The following is a 27,445-nucleotide window of genomic DNA, read 5'->3' on the forward strand; positions in this document are numbered from 1 at the left end:
TGGTTTCTAATAAGCTGCAATCTCCCAAATGTCCTACCAGAAGCAATGTTTCTTCTCACTTGTCTGCAGCACTGTGTCCGTCCGTTGTGGTTTACCTCCCCGGACACAGGGTTTGCCTCTAGCACCATTTCCTTTCATTACTTCCAGCAGTTGCATTGTCTGAATGGATACAGAAACTTTCTGCACAATAGTCCCTGTGTTTCTACATGGAACACTTTCTTCTCTCATTCCAAACTTTCTACATCCTTACGTTTCACGGGTTCCTCTTAGAAGTAATATATTGTTTTATTTTTTTATAGCTATAGTATTGAAAGTTTTAATGTAATGGAGGTGGTCTTTTCCTCTAGAAATTAATCTATATAAATTTTCTGTATCACATTATTTCTGTTTCTATATGTTCCATCTGTTCTATCCTCACCCCCATTTCTTATATTCTTTGGATATACAGAGTTTATTTTAACCATTTCATTTTCCTTTCATGTACTATTTTAAGAGTGGCACAGCCTGTTTCTAATTTTCCCTTCTTACCCAAGAAATGACAGTACAAATATTTTACTAGTCAAACTCAAGTATAATTAATGTTTATCTTTCTCTTCAATCCCTTTGTGACTTGCATTTACTATTGCCATATCTTTTAATTCTATTTTGTTTATTTTAGTTTATTCCTGCGATACATCATTATATTTTCAAGTAGCTGGTGCTTGCTTAGATTTTTCTGACATTTTAACACTTTGTTCCTCAGTTTTTATTGCCCCCTAAATCTTTCAGTTGGGATGGAAATACAGTCTTTAAAAACCCTTGAGTACAGTTTATATTTTCTTTTTGAAAAGAATTTTATTTTGGCCATATTCTTGAAATATATCTTTGCCAGGAATTAACTTATCTGTTGACAGTTACTGATCTCAGCACAGAAGGAAATATCCTCTATCTTTCGGCTCCAGCTGTTGCTTCTGGGAAGTCAGCTTAGTCTGGCGGTGGCTTTGTGAAGCTACTGTGTTTTGCTACTTTGGCTACCTCAAAGTTTATCATTTTATCTTTTACTATTTGAAGTTTTACTATAATGTGTCTGGGTGTGAATTTCCTTGTATCTTAGCTGCTTGAGATTTCCTTCTTGTCTTAGTCCTTTGGGGATCCTATGACCCAAACACCATAACCTGGACGGTTTATGAGCAACACTCATTTCTCTCAGTTCCTCTCACTGTGACTTCACACGCAGAAGGAGCAGGAGAGCTCTCTCCGATCTCTTTCACAAGGGCACCCATCTCATTCCTGGGTGCTCTGCCCTCATGACCCAGTCACCTCCCAGTGGCCTCACCTCCCAACACTGTCTGTCACCTTGGGAGTTAGGTTTCAACATGTAAAATTGGGGGGACACAAACATTGCGACCATAGCATTTTTTATTCTGAAATGTGAGGGTTGAGATTTCTCATCAGTTCTCATCTCAGCTAAGATCTTTTTAAATAGGACTTTCACCATTCGCTCTCTTATCTCCTCTGGAAATTTGAGATACACGTTTGATGTATTTTATATCCACATCACTACACTTCTCTCATTGTTTGCATATTTTATCTTTCTGTGCTGTATCCTGATTTTTCTTCTGTCAATTCTCTGTTCAAATCTAGTATTAAAAAATGGGTAATTGAAAAGATTTTAATGAAGGGCTGTTTGCAAAGGTGCAAATAGGATTAGGGAAAACCAAGAAGAAATAGTAATATAGCCTTGGCTTAGCAGAAAACACCTACCACCCCTGGCTCTTAGGAGGGGCTGCCATGGGCCAGCAGGAAAGAAGCTAGGGGGTTAAATGCTCAACTTTGTTCTTCTTCCCGCATCTGATAACCCAATGGTGTTCTAATAATCTCCTAATAGCCAAACCCATGTGGAAGACATGTGGGCAATGAAGCCTGGAATGTAGAACAGGACAGAGAGGATGGAGAATACATTTAAAGGGGCAAAAGAAAACTATACCACTCAAGTGTATGCTTCAGTAAAATAGCACCACTATTCCTAAATCAAACAGATTATTCTTAAACTTCATGTTTTCCATTAATGTTATATGCCAGCCCGTTACGTTGTTAAAGAAGAAACAACATAGAAAGTGAATATTCTCAAACTTTCTAAAAGTTACTTCTAAATATTTCTAGAGTTTGTGTAAAACATCAATAAAACTTTTCCCGAAGAATTGACTCCAACGTGATCTGAAGCATATTTGTGTTTTCTTCTGTGGATCTGTAAGTTTGACTTCTCATAAATCTTTTGGCTGTATCATGAGCAGAGAAGTAATCAAGGCAGAATATGCCACAATACATGTTCACAACTAAAAGGCTATAATAATTTATATATCTAACTTTTTATTTTTATTAGAAAGTATTATATTTCACAAAATTAACAACAGAAATATTATCAAATATATTAAATTATATAGTTCTGTTGCTAAGTATAACTAATGATGAAATTGGCTCATTGATACATCTTGTTAAAAAGCGTAAGACAGTTGGCACAGGTTTCTATCTCAGGGCTGAAATTCATGGAGTGAGGAAGCCAAGTGAGAGGTAACACAGGGATAATAAAATCTGAATTTTCTCTTGAGTACAATAGTGTTCTGCCTTCTTCCTTCAATGAAATAGTGCTAATTTCTAGGAATTGTCATTAAAATGTTGATTTCTGTATTTTTAAAGAAAAGGGAAAAATGTTATTTAAGCATTACCATCTTAAGCTTGCTTGCATTTAATTCAACATGGCACAATCTTTCACAATGTAAACAACATAAATCCTCTCTGATTTAATGTACACAGCTCTGAATCCCATTCCTCAAATTCTCAATGCCTTTGACCTCTGTGGAAATGATGTTATTTTAATTGCATATTGTGGCTTACTATCACAAATTTTTTCAATAACATTGCAATGTGCCTTAGTCACTCTTGTTTTAGATGCTCTTGATTTGTTCTCAATGTTTCTTATAGATACCCAGGGTTAATATGCTATTACAAATGTCCTGGTCACCCGCGAATTGTGCTTTAAAGCTATCCTAAGGTAACAGTTCCTCCAGCTTCCATAGCCAGGTTTTGGCCACAGTGCTTGAAATTCCTGTCACTAATAGCATTATGAAGTTCAAGATACCTCTTAAAATATTAAACAATGTTAATGTTAGGCTGTTAAAATAATTAGTGCAATGCATTGAGTAACTGTAGTTTTGAAAAGACCACAAAATAATGGAATATAGTACATAGAAATGTGGATGGGGGGTAACTTACTGAGGTAGTTCTTGGGTATGGTCTACTGTTTTAGATTATTGTTCTAAACCAGACACCAAAATGAGAGTCCTCAGTAAGTTATTTTTAATTGAACTAAAGGGGATAATAACAAGTTAGATGATTGGTTCTTTATATAATGTGTTTATTCTCTTATGTACAAAATAAGCAAGTCCCATTTCTTTGTACTAGAAAGTACATATTAAAACTAGGTAAGTTGAACTGTTTATTTGGGTACTCATTATAATGCACTGTGCTTTAGAATTAGGTATATCTAAGACAAAAAAAAGTCATTTTATTAATTCTAAGATATACCTCTCTTTGGAGAATGCTTTAAACCCACACATATTTTTCACTATTGAAATTAATCCTCAACCTTTTTAAAGTTTTTCATCAGGACAGTTCCACAGTTAAATGAATTACAAGTATCCCTCTCTATTGTCTTCTTTAAAAACAACAACAACAACAACAAAAAAAAAACCCGCCTGATCTCAATGGGAAATAAAGTGGAAAATTTCACACCATCTTTTTGTTTTGTTTTCTCCAGTCTTTTCCATTTGAATTACAAAATATATTCCATTTTTAAAAAAAATTCACTTGGTTATACTTGAGCATCTTTAAATCTATAATACAGACAAACTAATTTCCAAAATAAGAATATGGCATCAGGAAAAGAATCCCAAAGATGCTTCACACTGAATTGGAGTGGTTACTTATGAGAATAACTGCTAATGGTCCCACCTGGCCATTTTCTTCAGCTGTGTGCTGAATTCTCTTCCGAGAATCAAGAGAGAACTTGTATAGAACAATAAGTGTCAACCCCCCTCCCCCCGCTCGATTTCCCTTTCCTAACTGAGGTGTTGGTTCTGCATATCACTTTAACTTTGGCTGCTCAACTTCTAACCGCTTGACATGCTAGGCTTCCAAATAACATTCATACATAAATATTTGAAAACCATCACAAAGGATGAATATTGTCATTTGAATCACCTACCTTTTAGGACTCAAGTGGCAAGAATTGTTATTGACATTGTTATGTAATGAAAATTTATCGAGATTCTACAATAGTTAGAGTTGATTTTTAAAAATAAATTTGTATTAATGCAGTGAATACCACCATATACTTAATTCTAGGATAGTTGTAAAGATATTGTTTTACATTCTGTTATTCCAAATGTATTCCAATAATAGCTGAGAACCAAATATGTGACAGGTGCCATGAGACATGCTGTAGTAAACGTGGTTAAGACATTTTCTAGTGTATTGCTTTTCAGTATAGTGTTATTAAAGATAACAGGTCTTACCTAACTACCTGGCTTAATCTATGGTAATAGCTAGCACAGGCTGCTTCGAATTTATATACAATTTTAGGATTAAATCTTATCTATATGTTTTTGTTTTTTTTTTAACATACATTAAATGCATTGGATTAGTTTCAAATATGTTTTTTTTCCTCTCTCATTTCCTCCATTCTTCTGTCCTTTTTCCTGTCATCCAACAGATATTTATTAAGTGCCTTTTATTTGGAAGTACCTAACATAGAATAAAAACCAAGAATGTCTAGTTATTAATTCCGTCTAAATTTAAGATGCAAATTACTTACAATATATGTGTAATTTGATTAACATTTACAATTTGAGGCAAAAATAAAATATTTTTTTGGGTTTCCTAACTTAATACTTATAGTCTAAAAAATAATCCAAGTAGAAATTCTAGAAACCTTATCTTCAACTAAAATACCATAGCACCATCACATTTGCATTTTTATTGCTTACTACTTACCAGGAATAGAATTAAACGATTAACAGGCACATCTTTATTTAATGTTCATGACAACTCCATGAGGTATATCGTATAATGGTCTTTATTTTATCAGTGAAGAAATGAACACAAAGATAACCGAGTGCCTTGTTTTCTACATCATGTAAACAGCAGAGCCCTCTGGCTTTCAGTCTGACGCCAGAGCCTATGTTCTTGAGACTGTACAACACTCCTTCATGTTGAAATAAGCACCTCTACTTTCTCGCCATTGACTCAAGTGCCTTTCAGCTTGTCTGCATTATTTCTTTGATGCTCTGTTGCATATGTTTTTATGGAAATCTGTTTCCCACATCTTTAGGAGACACACTTATTTAGCACAATAAGCTACTGCTTGGTCCTTTTATCATGAAACTTCTTCAGAAGCTCCTGTCAGATCATTAAAATGAAACATGGAGCTCTTACAAAAACTGGTCATTACAGTACAATTTAAAGGTGACACTTTCAAATTATTGTGGTAATCTCAAGTTCTTTATGTACAGAATAGAAGATCTCATCTTGGGAGTAGGACAGGTGTTATTTATTATTTTGTTCCTTAGCCAAAGAAAGCAAATTTTTATTAAAAAAAAAAAATACTAAAAACAATCAAATGGAGTTTTATTTTTCTAAAGTATGTGTGGCTTGGCTTCCTTTTTCCTTCCTTGATTGTTGAGACTCTTTAGGTTTTATATTTTCTATGGAAAATCCTCTTTCTTATTTACCCCTCTTTTCTCTTTGATGTTCTCATAAATATACTCTGTTTATTTTTTACTTTTAGAAAAGAGTTCTTGAAGTGGGAGTTAGCTACATTGTTTCTCAGATTTTGCTGCTGGGTAACCCTGGACCACATGAGTTTGAGCTGGCATCCTGAACTCCATTGGAGAAGTTTATTTATTTATTTCTCTGTACCCAGTGGTACATGAACTACATTCTTTCTGGAGTTCTGGCACATTCATAGTCAAAGCATTTTACTCTTCAGCCCTAAAAAATATGGTCTTTCTTCTTTGTATATTGTTGACACTACTGCAGATGTCCCCATTTTCCCCCTTTACCCACATCCACCCAGCACCCAGCACCCACCCCCTCTGGCCATCATCACACTGTTGTCTGTGTCCATGGGCTATACATATATGTTCTTTGGCTAATCCCTTCACCTTCTTTATCCAGTCCCCCTAGTACTCCTTCCCCTCTGACCTATCAGTCTGTTCCATGTATTCATGCCTCTAGGTCTAGTGAGTTCATCAGTTTATTTTGTTCATTAGATTCCACATATAAGTGAGATCACATGGCATTTGCCCTTCTCCGTCTGGCTTACTTTGCATAGCATAATAATATTCAGCTCTCAATCCTAACTGTTTTTAAAAGGAAGATTTACTTATTTGGTTTCTCTGTAATTAGCCTAGACTTTTTAATGTGTAGAAAACACACACGTGAGGAAGTGACATTATATTTTAGTCTAGTCTGGTAATTAAGTTTGTTTCTTTAGATAACTTAGGTTCTACTTGCATGCCCCACCTAAGTCCTGTCACAGTTTTCTGCTCTCCCCGTCTTCACTCTTCTGGGTGTCAATAGTGAGATGTCTCACCAGTGGAGAGGTGATGGGTTCTCACATTCACCTGGTCATTTGCTCAATTCTGGAGTGGAGCACAAACCTGACCTGCGGATTGGACATACGACTGCTGAGCTAGAACTGGTACCACCCCTGGACAAAGGGTGGGAAACTTGAGATGGAAAGAAACTTTCTTTTTCTCCTTTTAGTTAAGGCACTATCCTCTCCTCTGCTGACGTGGCCCCATCTCAGCCACTTTATCGTCAGCAGGCAAGCACGCTAGCCTGACATCTCAGGGGCAAGTGGGATCTTGAAGGGCAGCTCAGGACAGGCAATACTAGGAGTGTTGGGAGTTCGGGGCTAATTTTTTCCCAGAAGAAAACTATGAAACAGGGCAGTACTTAACCCTAATAATTTTTTTCAAATGTGTGTGCGATTTAAAAAAATCAATACGTATTTAATGAAAAAACACACCCCTATATTTCAGTGACCTTAAGATGTCTGAATGTTCCTGAAAAGCAGTTATTTAGGATAACTAAGGTTTTAAGTTTTATAATTAAGCGTAGCTACAAAGGTCAAGTGAATTGGGAAGCAATAAAATGACATAGTTTGGACAATGAAGGTTAAAGACTCATTGAAAAAATTCAGGCTTCTTAAGAAAATTAGGATTACCTATATTTTTTCCTGCATTGGGAAGCACTAGAAAGTAATGGTTTAGAAGAGTGTCTCTTCCTGAATTCAAATTTTGCCTCTTTCATTTAGTTGCTGTGCAATCTTGAGCATGTTACTTAATCTCTCTAATCTCAGTTTCTTTGTCAAACAGGGCATCATAACAATGCATACTTCATAGAGGAATTTAGAATAAAGAAAAAATAATTTCTTAGCATAGTATTTAGCATTTAATAATACTCCATAATAATAAATGTGGTTACAGGCATTAAAATGATGTTATGCAGTCCCATAGTACTAAGACATAGACTTGAATCCTTTGTTTTGAAGTTTCAAGTCGTTTGTGGCTCTTCCTCACCACAACCACCATCCTGGTCCTGCGCCAGCCTCTCTTGCTGGTAACACACTATCGTTTTCTAAATTGCATATACCTTTGTCTATTCTAGCCTCTCTTCTAAATTGCCCTACATATTTTAGTCCAGGGACTTATTTAAAACAGCAAACTTAGTCTTGTTTATTCTCTGCTTTATACCCTGATAGTGCTTCTTATTACCTTGAATGAAAACAAACCTCTTAATGCAACTGATTATTTCCTCCTTGGTTTGGTCTCTCTCTCTCTCTCTCTCTCTCTCTCATCCCTTAGCTTCACATCTGTACACAATCTTTCTGCAGCCATACTTGGGTCTGTCAGCCCCTCCATATTTCAGTATCCTTTCCTGATGCACACATGTTACTATAACTGTTCTTGTTTTTGTTTTTGTTCTCCCCTCTTTACCTATTTAACTCCTATTCATCCTCCAGCTATTAGCCTAAATATATTTTCAGAAAGGAGTTACCAGCTGACCTGCACACCTGGTTTATATTGCAACATATTTCCTTTTCTTAGCACTATAGACCCTTTATTTTGGAAAACTTGACACAAACGCATTTGTGTGTGTGTGTGTGTGTGTGATCATTTGATGAATGTCTTTCTACTCCCACTGGATTATGAATCTGTTAAAGGCAAAACCTATGTATCTTTATGACTCCCATTTTAAATCATGCACCTGGCAAAGAGGCTGACCATGGCCAATGGTCAATCACTAGTCTTCACCTTATTCAATGTCTTAGTGGTATTTTATACCATCATCTTGAAATAATAACCTTGTAATCCAAGATATTACATTTTCCTGGATTTTTTTCTACCTTTTTGAGAGTTCCTTCTCAGACTCATGTGACATATTCTCCTTTTCAAATCTCTAGAATTTATTTTGTTTTGTTTGTTTTTTGTTATCCTCACCCGAGGACATTTTTTCATTTTTTGTTCAGGTAGAGTGGGAGGGAGAGAGAGGAACAGAGAGAGAGAGAGAGGGAAACATTGACGTGAAAGGGACACATCTAGTGGCTGCCACCCGCATGACCAACCAGGGCTGGGGACAAACTGCAACCGAGGTACATGCCCTTAGCGGGAACCGAACTCGGGTCTCTCGGGACCACAGGTGGATGCTCTAACTTCTGAGCCAAACCGGCCAGGGAAAATCTCTAGAAATTAAAATTCAGTATTAATCTGTATTTTTTCTCTCTGTGCATTCACTGCCTAAGGATTTTATTGTTTCTCAAGACTTTAAAAGAATATACAGGGTGGGGCAAAAGTAGGTTTACAGTTGTGAGCACATGCAACAGTTTATTTTTGTATTATGATTTATTAACTATTAGTTTCCATATGAACAACTGTAGACCTACCTTTGGCCACCACTGTATTCAGTAGTAACACTTCAATCTATTTCCCCAGTTCTAGCTTAATGCTGTGTTTGAGAATCTCACACTGTCTGTGCAACATCTCCTTTGAACACCTCATAAACATTTCAAACTTCAAAAACCAAAACTGAGTCCATAATCTTCCAAAAATCTAATCTATTCCCAGTTTCCCTCAATTCCATTCTTATAGTTTTTCAAATAAACACTTGGAGATTATCTTTGACTTTTCTCTTTCTTACAAGCCCACTTTCCATTTTCCATAAACTCAACTAGAAGCATTAACTTGAAAGGATGTACTGACTATAGCCACCTGACCAACCTCTGTGCGTCCCAGCCTCCTCTGAGCATCATGAACTCTTGCTTGGTATATTGGCATAGTATCCTGAAAAGTTTCTTTGTTTCTTCTGTTGTCTCTTTCAGTCTGTTAACAATAAAGCAGCCAAAGAAATATTTTTGAAACATTAACCCATATCATAATTACCCTCTAATAACTTCTCACATTTTTAATAAAATCCCATGTCATTGCTATTATCTGAAAGTCCCCACATGCTGTCTCCTAGATCTATCTGAGCGCACAACCTTTTGTGACCCTTAATTATTTTGCTTCATCACACTGGATTTTTTTGCAGTTTTGGTGGGTTTTTTTCTGTACTTTCTCTTCTCTTCTGTATAATATTATTTTTCCCCAACAAGGTTCGTGTTTCACATGGTGCTCCTATCATCTCCACAAAGAGAAATACCCTATCTTAAAGGTGCACTTATAACTCTATTCTCTTTATTTTTATTACAGAATGTTTATGTGCCTATAACAAATAATATATGTCTGTATATTTAGGGCTTTTGGTTCATGCCTCTATATACAGAATATACATTTTATAAGAATAGAATCATCCTTTATTTTAGTATGGCATAACTACTACTTTGAAAAGCACTAGGCATTTATCATGTGCTCAATAAATACATACTGAATAGATACATAGTAAGAGTTGAACACATAAGTGGTGAATAAATAAATATACGAAAGAAGGAATGACTTCTACTTCCAACTGTGTAGGAATAGTCTGCATCAGAGAAAGCCTCATAAAATGCATAACTGGAAAATCTGTGAAATGCTTAATAACTATGACCCAAAAGTGGAGAAGTACCGTAGCATTGAAAACGTGAGGGAGCCGTGATCAAAGAGAGAATCAAAGTACGGAAGTGAGTACAATGTTCCGGGTAGATATTTCCCTAGAGCCGAAACTGTTTCTGAGCTGAAACATCCCGGTCTAGGAGCCAAGTAGCTGAAATCTCTGAGACACAAAAGCAAGTGATGAAGAGGTCCAGAGGCAAATATCAGAGAGGCAAAGAACCAAGAGAAAACTGACTGAGACATGGACAAACAGAAGAGTCGTAGACAGTTTTTTAATTAGAAAAAAGAGCAGCCAAGGAAGGGTCACCCAGGAAAACATGGATACAACCTATGGATACAATTGTAATCTTTAGGGTAAGCACTAGATGAATGAGCTAAGAAGTCTACAGGGACAACGTGTGCAAGTGAAAAAATATTTGAATAATCAGAAAGAAGGCAAAAAATGAGAGAAAGAATATAGAGAAGGTGGATAAGTGAAATGATTAGCAGTAACAGGAAGTGCTCTTAAGTAAACAATGTTAAGTGAATAGTGTCATAGTACTTTAATTCACTTTAGTCACAGAAGGCCAGATACTGCATACTCTCATTTATATGAGGTATCTAACACATTCAAACTCACAGAAGCAGGGAGGAGAATGCTGGTTGCCAGAGGCTAGGGAAGGGGGAAGGACAAGGACAGAGTTCAGGGGGTATCAGGTTTCAGTTGTGAAAGATGAGGAAGTTCTAGATAACTGTTGTACAATATGATGCCTATAGTTAACAACACTGGATTGTGCTCTAAACATTTAAGAGGGAAGATCTCATGTTAAATGTTCCTATCACAAGAAAAACAATTTCTCTGAGAAATTGCCTTTATTTTGAGCTCAAAATGATTCCTGTGATTTTTTTAAAAAAAGAAAAGTTAGGCAGACATTACTTCTGTACTATTTTAAATTTTATGGCTTTTATGTGTGCATTATTTTGATGATTTTAATTTTATTGTAATATGAACAGAACTCTAACAATTTTTTCTTGATGTAAAAATTTCTTCTTGAGGTTGAGAAAAGGAACACATAGCATATTTTCTATGCATTTGCTTTATCAGAATTTAAGTATTTTAGAAAAAAAATCATTTAAACATATTCAATATAAAAAGTAGAGTTTTAGTAAACAGTTTTAACTTATAAATATCACTGTTTCAATGACAACAACGGTATTTATTTACAAAGAAAATGCCATTAGAGTTATATATAATATTCTTCTTTGATAAAAGATTCCTTTATGATAGATAACCAACCCTATAATTTGATTCCATAATAACCAACATTAGTATTTAGAGATTTAATTATGCTATTTCTTGGATTGAAATTGAATTTTCTATGATGAGACACCAATCCCCATTCATATGTTAAGTTGTTGAGATAAGAGAAAAAAGAAGGGGGAAACAGAGAAATCTTAAACTTTAGCTCCATTTATTCTACAAACATTAAAATACCAATTCTGCATTTTATTGTGCTTTTGTGTTTGTTTAGAGGTTCTTGATCTGTCTTTGCTATTGAAAGTATACTCATTTTACACATTTGTCTAAACCTGGATGTCTCTTTTTTTCAAAGCAAGGATTTTATTATAAATTTCAAAATGAATTACAGTGACAATATTCATTTAACATGTGTTTACAAGCACTTCCCTTGTTCTGATGATACACAAGCAGACAATCTTTCTTTCTAATATTTCTCACAATTTATTTTCATCATTGTTATTTCAGAAAGAAAGTAGTCAATTATTTTACACTTATCTTTTGTATAACAACTACTGGGAAGTAAACTGCAAACTGAATTGTAGCCAGAGATTCATTCAAAACTACATAATAGAGAATATGATATATCCTCTATTTATATGACAGCAAAATGTTTTTATAAAGAGTCAACCAGGAGAGTTGGGACTTTGTTTCATGAACTAAGTTTTGAAATCCTTTATCTTTTACCTGTAAAAATAATCTGTACCTCTTGGGGTTTTCTTTCTTGAAAGTTTATACCTACAAATTCAAATTGTTTAGTACATATAAGAATATCAGAGCCCTGGCCGGTTTGGCTCAGCGGTTAGAGCATCCGCCTGCGGTCCGGAGAGACCCGGGTTCGGTTCCCACTAAGGGCATGTACCTCGGTTGCAGTTTGTCCCCGGCCCTGGTTGGTCGTGCGGGTGGCAGCCACTCGATGTGTCCCTTTCACATCGATGTTTCCCTCTCTCTCTCTCTTCCTCTCTCTCCCTCCTACTCTATCTGTGCAAAAAATGGAAAAAATGTCCTCGGGTGAGGATAAAAAAAAAAAAAGAAAAAAAAAAAGAATATCAGATATTTCTATATTATATAACTGTTTCTTCTTGCATGTTTCAAGAATTGAATTTCAGCCCTGGCCCGGTGGTATTTGGTTGGAGCATCCTCCTGTACCCCAGTAGGTTGCGGGTTCCATCCTGGGTTGGGGCGTATATGGGAGGCAACCAATCAATGTTTCTCTCCCTTCCTCTCCTCCTCAAATCAATAAACATATCCTCGGGGGAAGATTAAAAAAAGAAAGAAATTGAATTTTATGTAATTATCAAATATATAGTTACAAAGTCCTCTGTAGTATTTCTTAATAATCCTGTGATATCTGAAATATCTATAGTGATGTGGTTTCTCTCATTTCTGTTATTGGTCAGAGAACCAGTTTTTGTTGTGTTGACATTCTATATACATTTTTGTTGTTTTTCTTACTTTCTTTTCTAGTCTAATGGTTTGTCCCTGTGTATTCTTTTTTGATTAGGTTATATGTGTTCTTTTTCTGGTTTCTTAAGGGAGTGCCTACAGTCATTGGTTTGGGACTTTTCTAATACAGAAACTTAGTGCTGTAAATTTCCTTTTCTAAACATGTTTTTAACTGCATTCCACAAACTTTGATATGTAAATTTTCATTTTTGCTTCCCTGAGTATATTTTCTAATTTCCCTTGATACTTCTTTTACCCTAGTCTTCAGCTAGTTTTCTTAAAAACTACTTTAAAAGGAAAAAAATGAATATAATTTTATCTACATGTATTCCATTTCCAGTGTTTTTCCTTTTTTTTTTCAGATCTAAGCTTCTATCTGGTATTATATTCTTTCCAACTACAGTAAATGACTTCCTTTTAGTTTTGAAATTTAAGTCAAGTTGCCATGAATTCTCTTAGTTGTTGTGATCATGTCTGAGATAGTCTTTACTTCTCCATTTGATATTTTTGGTATAAGACTGTTGTCCAAATGACTTTGTGTCAGATACCAGACAAACCTAAAAACAAAATGATAGCTTTACAGTATAAAAAATTGTCAATTGCTTTTATACTGTAAAGTTATCACTTTGTTTTTCGGTTTGTCTGGTATCTGACACAAAGTCATTTGGACAAAACTCATCTCAAAATGGGTTAAAGACTTAAATGTAACACTTCAGAGTCTAATCTGATATACAGCAAAATAAAGACGGAAAGACCTGTTAAATGTATAAGTAAGTCTAAATAAATGTTGACTAAAAATGTCTAATTCAGTTGATTAAAAAATGAGACTAAAATGATGGAAAAAATTAACAAATAAGAATAGAAAGGATTAACAAAGTTTTTTATAATTTCTTTTATGGTTGGAAGAGGAAAGAAATAGTAATTTTAAAATATATTTTTAAGTACACATTAAAGTTTTAAGATGTCAATTTTATCCACATCGATCTATAGTTTGAAGAATTGGTCAATCACAGAAAATAGAACAGCCCCTAGAAAAGCCCCCCAAAATCTTTGGAAAGACTCATAAAGCTGACTTTAAAGACTTATTACATGTTTCTATTAAAGTGTGCTAGTGCCAAAACATAAAAAAATACATTTTTAAAAATGGACCCAAACGTAAATGGAAAATTTACTTTCAACAAAAAAGACACCAAAGAAATGCAATGGGGAAAAGAAAGTGTTTTCAACAGATGGTGTTGAAACAATTGTATGTCCATATGGAATTCATGGACTTCAACTCCTACTCCATTCATTCACAAGAATTAATTTGAGATAGATCATAAGTGAAAAAAAAAAAAAAAACCTGAAGGTAGGCAAAGATTCCTTAGACAGGGTGCAGAAAGCACTAATAGTGAAATAGTAATGAATACATTGAATTGCATTAACCTGAAAAATTGCTAATCATAAGATCCATTTTAAAAAAAAAAAAAAACAATTAAGACCTGGAAAAAGAAAGGCATGAGAGAACTTTCTGGAGGAATATATTTTATAACAGTGCTGTGGATTACATGCTTGTAAATAATCATTAAAACTCATGCTACTGTGCACATTAGTTCTTACATTTCATTTTTTATAAATTGTATCCCAATAAAAAGCAATGTTAATAAAGTGCTATGCATTTTGTGGTATCTTAAAAATATATTATGTTCATCAAAGGACACAATAAAGAAAATAAAAAGATACACATATCGGGAGTGAAATTATTGTATTCAGGTTAAATAAATATCCCAAGAGAATAAAAAAACAGTAATCAGACAGTTTTGAACAGAGCATCACCAAATGTTAAAGGAACACATAAAAAGATATTCAATTTCATTAGTAACTAGGGAAATGGACAATAAAATCAAATGAGATGCCATTACATGCCCAGCAGATTGGCAATGTTTTTTATTTGTGTAGAACTGACGGAGCCATGTGTTTGTGAGGATAACAAAGTGAAAGGGTTTTCTGAGGCTGCTGTATGAACATAATTCTGTGAAATCCTTTTGGAAAACATTCACACATTAATGTAGTTAAAAATTTCCATATCTCAATACCCAACAGCTCCTCTCCTTGGAATGCACCCTGCAGAAACTCTTGCACCTGAGCCCCAGAGACTTGTGCAAGGAAATTTATAGTATTCTTTTCAGCAGTGACACTCTCAATGCAACCCAAAAAACTGTCAACAGTGGGCTTGATAAATAATCAGTGGTATTTTCAAACAATGGAATATCATTGTGGTGGTATTTAGCTTGTAGAATTTAATATTTTCTTTAAAAGTTCACAGCTTGAATGCCCTGAGATAAGCTTTTGCTGCTGTTGTTTTTTTCCTACCCCACAGTAACACTGAGTCTCTTACAAGAATTCTTGCCTGTCCTCAAAATGGTGTCCTTCAAACGTCTTTTTCTATTTCATCTTCTTCTCCCTGTTAGTAATGGTTAATCTCAGCCATGCACAGAGCTCTAGCATCTATGTATGTTTAACTGCAAAATCTATATCTGCACTACAGGTAGATTTCTGTAGCTTCAGTTTCTTTGATTATTTAATTCATCACCTGTAGGGTGACCCTGGAGAGAGAATGAGAGTGCCCCACTTCCAAGCAGCAAGAACCAACCAGGGCTATTTGGGGTAGACAGAGATGTAGATCGTTCTACTTACATCCAAGTACCTTTTGATATTTCTATTTTAATGTCTCAGTCACCCCAAAGTCATATCATTTGCTGAATTTATCCTCTTGACATAAGCCAGCTTTTTTTCCATTCACAGGGATTTATACTGCGATTCACTGTCTCCCAAGCCAGAGAGCAGGAATCATTCTTAATTCCTTCTTCTCTCTTCACATTATCTCAGTTGCTGAGCCATTTATATTCCATTTTTAAAATACCTTCTGAATATTTCTATTCTTCTCCAGCCCTAAACCTCTAGTGTAACCAATTCCCATTTTTTTCTCTCACATTATAGCCGACCCATAAAACTCTTTGCTCCTAATCTTGTATGCCAAGGCAGTCTGCATACTGCAGCAAGAGGCAACTACTTAACACGAAAACCTGGTTATATCGTCCCCTCCACTCACTGCTCATTGACCTTGAGATGAGGTTTTAGAAGTCTTTTTATTATCTCTGCCGATCTCTCTAGGGCTCTCTCTGTAACCCTACGTTCAGCATTTGAAGTAGACTGAATTCCTTACCCAAAATTCACTTGTACTTTTATTTTCCTCTTTTCCTTCACAACTGCTATTCATTCTCTAGGAACTCTTCAGAGCATGCCCTTCCTCTTTGTTTTCCTAATCTCTAGCAATCAGTTATAGCCAATATAGATGTCAGCTCATCCATAAATCCTTCCTTGACCTCCCAGGTGATTTGTGTTACCCTCCTCTGGGCTCTATATTTTGCGTTGTCTCATTAGCTCTCTGCACTGCAAGGGTGGGGAGAGCAGGACCTCTCTTGCTTTGTTTGTCCCAGTATCTGGCATATCCTGTTTTTTTTGGGGGGGGGTGGGGGGGACACAACAATGATTTGTTGATTCCTTTGGTGCTTGCACTCTCATTCTCAATTTTGATTTTATTTTTGACTGAGGATTCATTTTATCTTTGTTTATATATTTCTGAAAGATACCTAGTTTGGGTGGGGGCTTTCATTCCCTCTGCTAAATAATATTTCCCAGATATTTTTTGATGTTCTTGCCCATATCTCCATTTTTCCACATGGCTTCTGCTTTTTCAGAGAAGCCATCCCTAGACACTGCCATCATTTCCCATTCACATCTGTTTTCCTTATGTTATTCTGTTCGAACTAATTCTCACGTCTGACTTTTTATTCAATTATCAGTCCCATGACGGCAAAGACTTTGTTTGCCCAGCACCTGAAATTAGGGTTTGCACACAATAGGTGCTCAGTAAATGACTGATGAATTAATTAATAGTAAATTTTACCAATAGATACCCTAATACTGGCTTTTCTTTTATTCCTAGAGTAAATCCCACATGATTATGGATTTTAATGTGCAGTCATCCTCATTAATTCTAATAATATATTATCACTGAATTTAATCTATTTTTAAAATTTGATGACTCCTCTGTCAAATTTTAGAATCTTGTAATTGTTTTATGAAAAATATACGTAGATAGATTTTTTTTTCTGAGAAATGTTTGATTCTCTGGAGAGTGCCTTGGGGTGCTCACCCTGTGCTTGTTGGGCATGTAGACTAATCTGCTTGCAGAAAAATTCCCTTTCCTTTCTGGCTGTCTATCAGATCATGCCTCCTCTCCTTGCTCTAGAACATTATGTATCCTTTAGAATGAGTCTAAATTTTGACAAAACACAGGAATAGACAGTGATTAAGAAGTTACCACTCTCTGCCACTGAAAAATATTTTTGAATCAAGGAATTATAAGCAGAAAAATAAATAAATATAGGATGAAGCAACGTACACTGTTTTCTCAATAAATTAACCTGCTTCAGTTACTTTAAACGTGAAGCCCTGTACCTATGTCTGGCTTTGAGCTTTCCACTGGGTCCCACCTCAGTGTTTGCCAGCTTGCCGTATTCCTTACCTCTGCTGAAGGGGGTTGTTCTATCCCTTCACTTCTCTGAAAAGCATTTAATCATCTTTTAACACAATTTCTAAACATTGTACAAAACATAGCATTAGGAGTACCTCCTAATGAAACTTTTCACTGAAAAACAAAACAAAAAAACAGTTCTCGTTGCTCATTCCCCTTCTTTCATAGCTTGGTGCCCCTAATTTTAAACTACCGCTTTAGAAATATATATTTTAAATTATTTAATACAGTTGTATATTCCCTGTATCAAGTACTTTAAGAAAACAGGAATGTTTTGTATATTTTGTTTTTCCTCCGCATGTAGTAATGTCCACTTAATACAATGTCTTTGCCTTATTTTTTTTATGAGTTTGAAAATTAATCATTCAACACCTTATACTTTTTTTTTTATCCTCACCCAAGGACATTTTTACATTTTTTATTCAGATAGAGTGGGAGGGAGAGAGAGAAACATCGATGTGAAAGGGACATATCGAGTGTCTGCCACCCACATGACCAACCAGGGCCAGGGACAAACTGCAACCGAGGTACGCGCCCTTAGCGGGAACCAAACCCGGGTCTCTCTGGACCGCAGGCCGACGCTCTAACCACTGAGCCAAACCGGCCAGGGCAACACCTTATACTTTGTAGTTTTATATATAGTTTCAGTATTGATGGAGGCTATACTTTTTTTTTTTTTTTTAGAGAGAGAGAAACATCAACATGAAAGGGACACATCAAATGGCTGCCACCCGCACAACCCAACCAGGGCTGGGGACAAACTGCAAACAAGGTATGTGCCCTTAGCAGGAACCAAACCCAGGTCTCTGTAGACTGCAGGCCAATGCTCTAACCGCTGAGCCAAACCAGCCAGGGTGAGGCTATACATCTTTTAATTACATGTTACGAGGAGGTTTGTGCATACGTACTCTGTCATGACACACACTCGTCTCATGTCCTGGGTGCGTTCTCCTGGAACATTCCTTCATATCATTCCTGGTGGCCCCTCACCACTGAGACATGAGGGTGATCGCTCATGTTTGCTCAATTTTCCAATTGACTGCTATAAAACTGTTTACCACCTAATTTTGTTTACATCAGTAGGACTTTTTCTGAGCCTCGTTGTAACTTCTTCCCTCCTGCATATAGAAGGTGCCGCTAAAAGGTTCTCCGTGGCTGACAGTGCTGGACCTCTCTCCAAGAACAGGACTTTTGGATAAGCTGTTCCATAAACTCAACCTACTGCGTGCCCTGTGAACCCCTGCTGATCAGGACCTGCTGGAGCTGTTATCCCTCCATTCGATCCAAGAGTCCTCATAGTCATCAGGTTTCTAAGGATCTGTGGTTTGGCATGTGATGTTTCCAAATTAATTCAAGATAAAATTGACAGAATGTGTTTCAGTTTGATTTATTATTGTCTCAGATTTCTTTTATGCCTTGAGTCTGAGCGCTTATCCTCAACTTTGATAACTTACAAATGGAAATGTTACTGCCAGATGACTTGAGCTCATTAATCTATGACTATAAAGTATTGATTTATGTACACAGTTTTTCATGTGTGACAGATACATTATAGATCACTCTCATTTAGATGTTTAATCTATTATTATTTTTCATTGAATAATAAATGATGTATAATTACACATATTAGATTATCTCCAATTGTTTAATTTATTTCTTCTGAGCAAGTGAGAAAACGTATAAAATGAAACTCATTATTCAGAATTAATAGTGCATAGCTATGAAACTCATTATTTCCAATCTGTCCTTCTTTCTTCTCTTAATGGATACCATTTTAACTGAACAGCCTAAACATCTGTTAACATCTTGGAGCTTTATATAGATTTCAATTCTTATACATTGTTTCATGACATTCATATCTTATATTGTTTATTAATTATTGTATTTTCTGTACAAACCATGTACCTACTTTGATCACACCCTGCATATACATGAGGCCATGTCTGGCTTATTTTATTAAGTAAAATGTCGTTCAGGTTCATCCATTTGGTTGCAAATGGCAAGATTTCTTTTTCTTAAGGCTGAATTATATCTCATTTTGTCTGTATATAAAAGTATGCTTTCTATAGCCATTCATCCATTGCCAGACACTTGGCTATTATAAATAATGCGGCAGTATCTCCAAGATACTGATTTCATTTCCTTTTGATAAAAACCCAGAAGGGGGATTGCTGGATCACAAGGCAGTTTTCTTTGTATCATTTTGAAGAACCTCCATGCCATTTTCCATAATGGATATACCAATTTACATTTCTATCAAAAGTATGCAAGGGTTCCCTTTACTTCACATCCTCACAAATATTTACCTTCTGTGTTTTTGATAATAGCTTTTCTTAAAGGTGTCAGGTGATGATATCACTGGGGTTTTGCATTTCCCTCGTGGTTTGTGACGTGGAATACCTTTTCACATACTTGTTGGCCATTTGTATGTCTTCTTTGGAAAAATGTTTATTTCAGTGTTTATTTTTTAATAGGGTTGTTTGGCTTTTGCTATTGAGATGTAGGAGTTCCTTATATATTTTGGAGATTAACCCTTTTATCACATAGCTGGTTTGCAAATATTTTCTCGTATTCAGTAGGCTGCCTTCCCACTTGATAGACTGTTTCCTTTGCTTTGAAAAAGCTCTCTAATGTGATGCACTCTCACTTGTCTATTTTTATTTTTATTTTTATTTTTTTGCCTAGCTTTTGGTGTCACATCCAAAGAACTGTTGCCCAGATTAATGTCAAGAAGTTTCTCACCTATGTTTTCTACTAGGAGTTTGACAATTCTTTTCATGTGTCTATCCAGTTTTCCCAACCTATGAAATAAAAGGATATATCAAGATGAAAAGAACAGTATGAGCAAAGTCCCTAAGACATGTGAAATATTTACTGAGTTACATACAACTAACTTGCAATCTTTAATACACATTAAAGTTACCATCTTTGGATTTCTAGTCTGATGAAACAGTATGATCTACTCATTCAAGTTTGATCATCTTCAATGCCACTGTTTCTCTTTTAGATGATTTTCAATTCCTTTCTTAACACACAGGCATTCCTCTAGTTCTTGCTAGAGTACTTTATTCTTTGGAAATTCCTTCCATGACTTAGTCATTACCCCTCATCTTTAAACATTCTGCACTATATTTATTTTTTGCCTCTATGTTTGGTCTCAACTAGATTGCAAGACCTTGTATTGTCAGGTCCATAAATTATACATCTGTGTATTTTCTACCAGGTCCTTCAGAGAGAGACTAGAGTTAATGGAAAATCATACCCGCCTCATCCTTGTGCCCCTATTCTAGCTGAATTAGTCATCCTGCATGTTCATATTCACCAAATTGGATGTCATTTACTCAGCTTCTATCAGGAAAGTTAAACTTTGTACATAACAGAATCTATGATTTAATTAAAATGTGCTGGCCGGTGTTCCTGTGTGTGGATTTCAGCACCTTTTCCTTTATGCTAGTAATTGAGGAGACTCTTTCATCTGCTGGTAGATGTGCCAACAACATTCTGCTCCCAAGAGACTGAAATGATTCTGTCTTCAGATCTGCACATGTGTGTAAGGAGTTTATCTTTTCTTAGCTGACAGCAGTGCTTATGTATGCAGAGGCAAATGTGAACCAGGCCTAAATACCACAGGAAGGTAATTAGAAGTTAAACCTAGGCTAATACTGGACCGGGTCTGAGGTCGGCCTGCTAGAGCCAAGGTAGAGTGGATGCTGGACAGATGTGGTAAATGAATGTATATAAGCTGCTTGACTCTGCTTGACAGGTTTCATCTCAAAGTTATCTTACATTAGTCAGATGAACAGAATGAGAGGAAGAAATTAGAAATGTTCTCTATTAATTATGTCCTATTGTGCATGAGTGCTATTTCCCTAGTACACAGTGCTGTGTTAAGTATGTGAAACAAAATTACTTTCTTCTTATACTGAAGGAGTATCAAAATCAACTATTTCTGAGAGCTCCAATCAGTTTCAGAAGCATGATGTCAAAAACAAGTTGTTTTGACATTTTGTTAATATAAGGGCTTCTTTGTGGAATTAAATATCTAATTTTAAGCCAGAATTCTACATTATTCATTTATTTGGTATGTTTTATAAAAGTCATAAAATTTGTAAAAAATGGATTAAATTACAAATAAATTAATAATTTGTTTGGTACCTAGTTTACACCAGACACAGCTATAGTTACTAGAAATAAAAAGATGAATAAAACACAATCCAAGCACTCAAATTTCACAATATAAAGAATAAGATGATAATACAACATAGTAATAAATATTTTTTACTCATCAACCTTACTTGTGTATTGAATTAAAGCATAGGAAAAAAAATTAATGATTAAGTAGAACAACAAACATGAAACATTTTAATTTTCATTATTATAATCTTTTCTCCATAATTTTAACCAGAAAAAATAATGGGGCAAATATTGCTTTGAAGTTAAAGATTTGTAGAATTGAATCCATAACTGTTTAGATTTTTCTGTGTTGGCAGTGAAGTCTTAAGATTTTATGAGAAGAATTTAGTGCAGTTAACTCTTAGAATATATTACATTGTAAATAATTTTATTTTAAAACTATTTATTTGCCTATCTAGTGAAGTCATAATATTAAATAAATGTAACAAATACATTATTGTGTTATATATAATTCAGAAGTTGAATTAATAAGTATTTCAATATTATAGTGCCATTTTTAACTAGGGAAATACATTAGAAAATAATTGGGTACCATCCCAGAATACTTCATATTTAAAATAATATCTAGGGCCACTTTGATAATTAAAACTTAGTACCAGATTTCCCAGCAACAACCTGTTTCCAGATGTTTAATCATTTTTAAACATCTACTTTACTCATGATTGGAACTCTTTCTGTAATATTATATGGCCTAATTTGCCTACTCTGAAAAATAAAAGTCACATATTTGGGACATAAATTTATTTTGACTAGATTGAAATTGTTGGTTGATTATCGTGGTTACTGTATTAAATTGTGGTCTAAGGGCTCTTTCCCAAGCATTCCCATCATGGTGAGTACAAATCAGAGATGCAAAAGTAATCACAAAATATCAACACTTGAGCTCCTGCCCCCTTGAGTATTAATCCAATCATTTACTTTTTTTTACCTTATTCCATAAAAGTTCCCTTCATCCTCTGAGATGTGCCTCATTGCCTCGTTCTCTTGCCATGCTACCAGTCAGATATGGGATCACAAACACGCGTCTCCCCCTAGCTCCAGCCTTCCCAACGCAGAAATTCTCAACTGCTTTTATCATGGACCTTAGAGATTTAAAAATAAAAATCGGAAAGGACAGTCAAAACCCACATATTTTCTTATTCTAAAGGTTAAAAAAAAAAAAAAAAAAAAAAAAACTTTGAAAATAGTTTTTTATTTATTTACATTCCTCCCATTTTAAGTACATGTTAATAGTTTGGAGTTATAATCCTAGCTCCAGCTCCCGTGTAACCATGGCCCAGTCATTTAACCTCTGGGTTTTAGTTTCTTATTTGAGAAACGTGGGCTGTTAAAAGTTAGCACTTAACCAAGTTTTTATAAGTGTTCACAAGACACTTCCTGGTGAATAGGGGAAGCTGGACTCCCACAGAGGTTGGGGTACCAGAGTCACCTAGCCGGGGACTTTACAGAGAAGACCCTGAAAGTCTGCAGGAACATAGTAACCACTGAGAGAGTCCTGCATGTGCTTTAGGCCTGACATCTGTGTCCTCTGGTTCCCCTGGAAAATCAGAGGAAGCAGCCTTGGTCTCAAATGTTTCTACCTTTCCGATTTTTCTCTTCGTAGCCCCCTTGGCACCAGAGTGGCTAGCCTGCAGTAAGTTAGGAAGATTGTACTCATATTTTGGGCCTGCCGCTATCACTTTATTTCAGTTCTTAGACTTTAGCATGATGACCCATACTCCAAACTCCGTGGTAAGAGACTTCTTCCTCTGAGAATGGAGTCCTATCAGGGTATCAGATATATGGTCATATCTTTGCATAATCAATGGCAATCCCTTATGTGTTTATTATTCTTTGGGACCAGTTAAGTCCCAGTTCTATATTTTGATCGTAATAATAGTAAGGTGTACTCTGTCATTTTACTTGCTATAATCCAAACATTTGATGTTATTTCATGTAAAAGGTTTTATCGATCTAGTATCCTGTAGAAGAATTAATGTTCAATAATAAGATGTTATCATAATTTATCAGTTCAGAAGACTGTGGTCTTGAAAGGCAGATACAGATAATCCCATTTATTGCAACTTAATATTTAAATAGAAACAGAAACCTTCATTAGCAACAATAACATTTAATAAGCACCCATATGCCAGGCACTCCATCAAGCATTTTATGAGCCCTATGAAGTTTCAGATGAGGAAAATAAATGGCAGAGTTGAATCAGAAAGGCTAAATGACATGCACGAGGACATACAGAGACACTCACATCCCAGGGCATGGACTCTTGTGTTCTAGTGGAGACTCACACAGAGCCAATCACTGAGGAATGGGTTTGTCTATGAATTTACTTTGCGTATTCTCTTGTTTTTCCTAAGAATGCATCATAACATGACATACTTTCTTCGTGAGTCTGCGAGTCCAAAGAATCTCTACTTTTTCATTTGTTCACAAATTATCCACTTATTTTTTTTTTTATTCTAGAACTTGAACCAAGATCTAAATGAAGCTGATCAGTCTCCAGTTTCGCATTACCTCATTTCAATACTTCACCATTGCAAAGTACTTTCCCTTCACGAGTGCAGGAATACATCCTTTGACCAGAAAACATTTCTTGTGGCCCACTAATATCGGGTGCTGGTGTAGGCAATGGGGCTGGTTTAGGAAAAGCCATCCATGTGAAGACGTGCCTGGTAGATGAACATTTCAGAGAGAAGACAGAGCACAGTACAAAATCCCTTAGGAATAAATGGATGGCCATTCTGAGTGGCAGAATGAAGCTGTAGCCTTTAGTTTTTCAGTGTAGGGGCTGTGAAGAGATATGAAATATTTAAATAAGGGCCTTACACATGATTAGGAATGCCTGTTGATTAGAAATTTAAGGTTAAAACAAATAGAGTGCTGTAATTATCTGCTTCTTAAAAAACGAAAAACACTAAGTAGCTCTTTCCATGTTGAAAGAAGAAAGAAATCCAACATGCAGAGCAATTCACATAAAAAAAAATTCTGGCAATGCATCAAGAATGCAATAAAAATTAAACAAAAGAAAAGCACATAAAAGCTGTCCTCATTATTGTTGTGCATTAATTCTTTTGTTCAATTACATTGGTGTAAGACATTTTCAAAACCAAGCGGATTAATAATTCTAAACAGTTAAGCTCCTTTATCTTTAAACTGCAGAATCATTGTGTGTTCTGCCTCCATCTGGTCTTGCTCTTACTGCATTTTATCTTATTATGCATTCAGCCTTCAGTTATTTCAGGGCGGAGCAATTTTTTAGGGAAGAAAAGATCACTGTTGCCAACATAAGAAAGGGACTCACACACTGAAGTTCAGATGAGCCTTTGATGTTCACTGTCTTTTTATAAATGTAGGTTTGCAAGGGTGTCTCACCTGCTACTCATATGGTTTGGTTTTTTTAGCCTCCTCTCAATATGGTCCAGGTTAACCAGCAGAAAGTTTTCCATTTTTAACTTTCAACTTAAGGACTTCCACATTTATAAAGCTGTATTTGAATCATCTCTGTCCATCCCTGGCAGAGCATTCGAATTCCTTCACAGCCACGTTACCTCAAACACTGAATTTTGTTTTTCTTACTCTGTGGTGTATATATGTTGCTTATGTTTTTTTTTTTTTTTCCTTTCAGTTTTATCGAGATTAATTACATCACTATATAAAGTTTATTCTATACAGAATGATGGTTTGATTTACATATAATGTGAAATGATTACCACAATATATTTAGGTAACATCTATCATCTCCTATACATCCAATAAAAACAAAACAATTTTTTGCCCTGGCCAGTTTGCTCAGTGGTTAGAGCATCGGCCCATGGGCCAGAGAGTCATCGGTTCGGTCCCCAGCCCTGGTCCATGTCATGCAGGAGGCAGCCTATCACTGTTTCTCTCGCTGTATCTGAAGATAAATGAAAAAAAAGTATCCTTGGATGAAGATTTAAAAACAAGGAAAGAAAACAATTTTTTCTTCTTGTGATGAGAAGTGTTATGATCTGCTATTTTAGCTTTCCTGTATATCATACAGTAAGGTTAACCACAGTTGTCATGATGTACATCATATCTTTAGTAACTATGGTTGTTATTCCAGATATAAGTCAGATTGTACAGTATTTGTCTTTCTCTGTGTGACTTATTTAATTTAGCATAACTAGCCTTCAAGGTCCATGCATGTTGTTGCAAATAGGATTACCTCTGTTTTTTTTTTTATGGCTGAATAATTTTCTATTGTACATACGTGTACCATGCTTCTTTATCCATCATGGACACACAGGTTGCTTCTATGTCTTGGCTACTGTAAAAAATGCTGCTGTTAGCATGGAGGCACAGACGTCTTTTCGAGTCAGTGGTTTTGTTCCCTCTGCCTGATTCTCAGAAGTGGAACCTCCATCCTGTTTTCCATGGTGGCAGTCCCAATTAATGGTACCGAGAGCAGTGTGCAAATGTTTCCTGTCCTCTCTGGTGATGGGCATTGTAACATCGATGAGGTAACATATCTTTCTGGTTTTTATTTGTATTTTCCTAATGAGTAGTGATATTGCGCATCTTTTCATGTACCTGCTGGCCATTTATATATTTTCTTTGTAAACGGTCTATTCAGGTCCTTTGCCTGGTTATATTCCTGGTTAGGCAAGCTGAAAGATGATTCAGCAGGAAGTGGGCTACAAATCAGCCTCCCTGCTTGGGCAGAGCAGCAGCAGTAGGACTAAAGTTTGTCTTAACTTAAGCTGACTCATGCTTCGACTTCCCTGGCTGAGGTCCTGGCTTTGCTCTGCAGACTATCAGCTCTTCTTGCCCATCTCTCCACTTGAACATCTCTGGCTTATGCAGCTTCCATGTGTTCTGGTCAGATGGAGTCATGGGACACTACCACAGCAAGTAGGGCCACTCCAGGCCTCTCCAATTTTTCCCAAACAGATTTACCCGTGAGAAGGGGTGCAGTAGGTATCCTCAGTTTCAGCTATGAATAATCTCCTTGTCTGGGTGAAGCAAGTGAACTCTCCACACATGCCTGGTACTGGTTTTGCTCTGGGGGTGCCCACCCACGTCTCAGCTTCAGCATTCATTGCTAAGCAACACATCTCAGGTGCTTTACCCAGCCCCTCTGGTCAGATGGGGCCGGGAAATACTCTCCCCAGCAGCTGAGGCTATGACTCAGCTCCTAGCCTGAGCAATCTATGCTCCAGAGCCAGCTAAACTTCTCCTTTTGAGGATCTAATAGGCAGACCTACTCAACGTGTTCCCTGGTCAGAGTGTACCAATGACTTGCTTCTGCAGATGACCAAAGCTACTGGTTGGGATTGCTACTTGAGAACTGCAGGTTTGAACTTGTTTTGCCGAGATCCATGTGCCAGTTGTTGCAAGCCTCTCTCTGCTTCTCTGCACAGTCAGATTCCCTGTGGTTGCTCCCTGCAGAGTTCCCTGAAATGCCCATGGGTTGAGACCAGTGCAGGGGCTCCCATGTAGTGACCTACAATGCTGGGTCACTTCTCACTGGGAGAACCCGAGGCTTAGGGGAGACCTCTTCCTGCGGTATTGCACTGGCCTGAAGGAGGAGCAGCGTGATCTTCTGTATCCAGTTCTCTTACCCTTCTTGTGACGTCTGTCTTGTTTGCTGTGGTATAGGCACAGGTGGGTATTATTTTTGAATAGTTGTTTTACTTGTGAGGGGAAGCAAAGTCATCCCAACCTATTTTACCATCTTGGTGATGTCACTCCCAACAAAACTTTTAATAACTAAGAATATGTGAGGGAAAAGGAACAAAGTAAAATCTTATTTCATATAATTTTATTTAAAGGCTACATAGGCTAAAACAATTTAAAATA

General features: G+C 36.1%; 1 long non-coding RNA gene across 2 annotated transcripts; it reads right to left on the bottom strand.

Annotated features, from left to right (window-relative positions):
• Positions 1-4,733: 4,733 nt before the first annotated feature.
• LOC118641367 lies at positions 4,734-20,237 on the bottom strand. 2 transcript variants are annotated; one of them, XR_004961593.1, is made up of 3 exons: positions 20,177-20,237; positions 9,321-9,422; positions 4,734-4,782 (listed from the first exon to the last, which is right to left on the bottom strand). It is a non-coding gene; the product is annotated as an uncharacterized LOC118641367 (long non-coding RNA). The 2 variants fall into 2 exon arrangements; XR_004961592.1 differs by lacking the exon at positions 20,177-20,237 and adding an exon at positions 12,097-12,143.
• Positions 20,238-27,445: the final 7,208 nt, after the last annotated feature.

This window comes from Molossus molossus, unplaced genomic scaffold (assembly GCF_014108415.1).
Source record: "Molossus molossus isolate mMolMol1 unplaced genomic scaffold, mMolMol1.p scaffold_m16_p_3, whole genome shotgun sequence".
Lineage (NCBI taxonomy): Eukaryota > Metazoa > Chordata > Mammalia > Chiroptera > Molossidae > Molossus > Molossus molossus.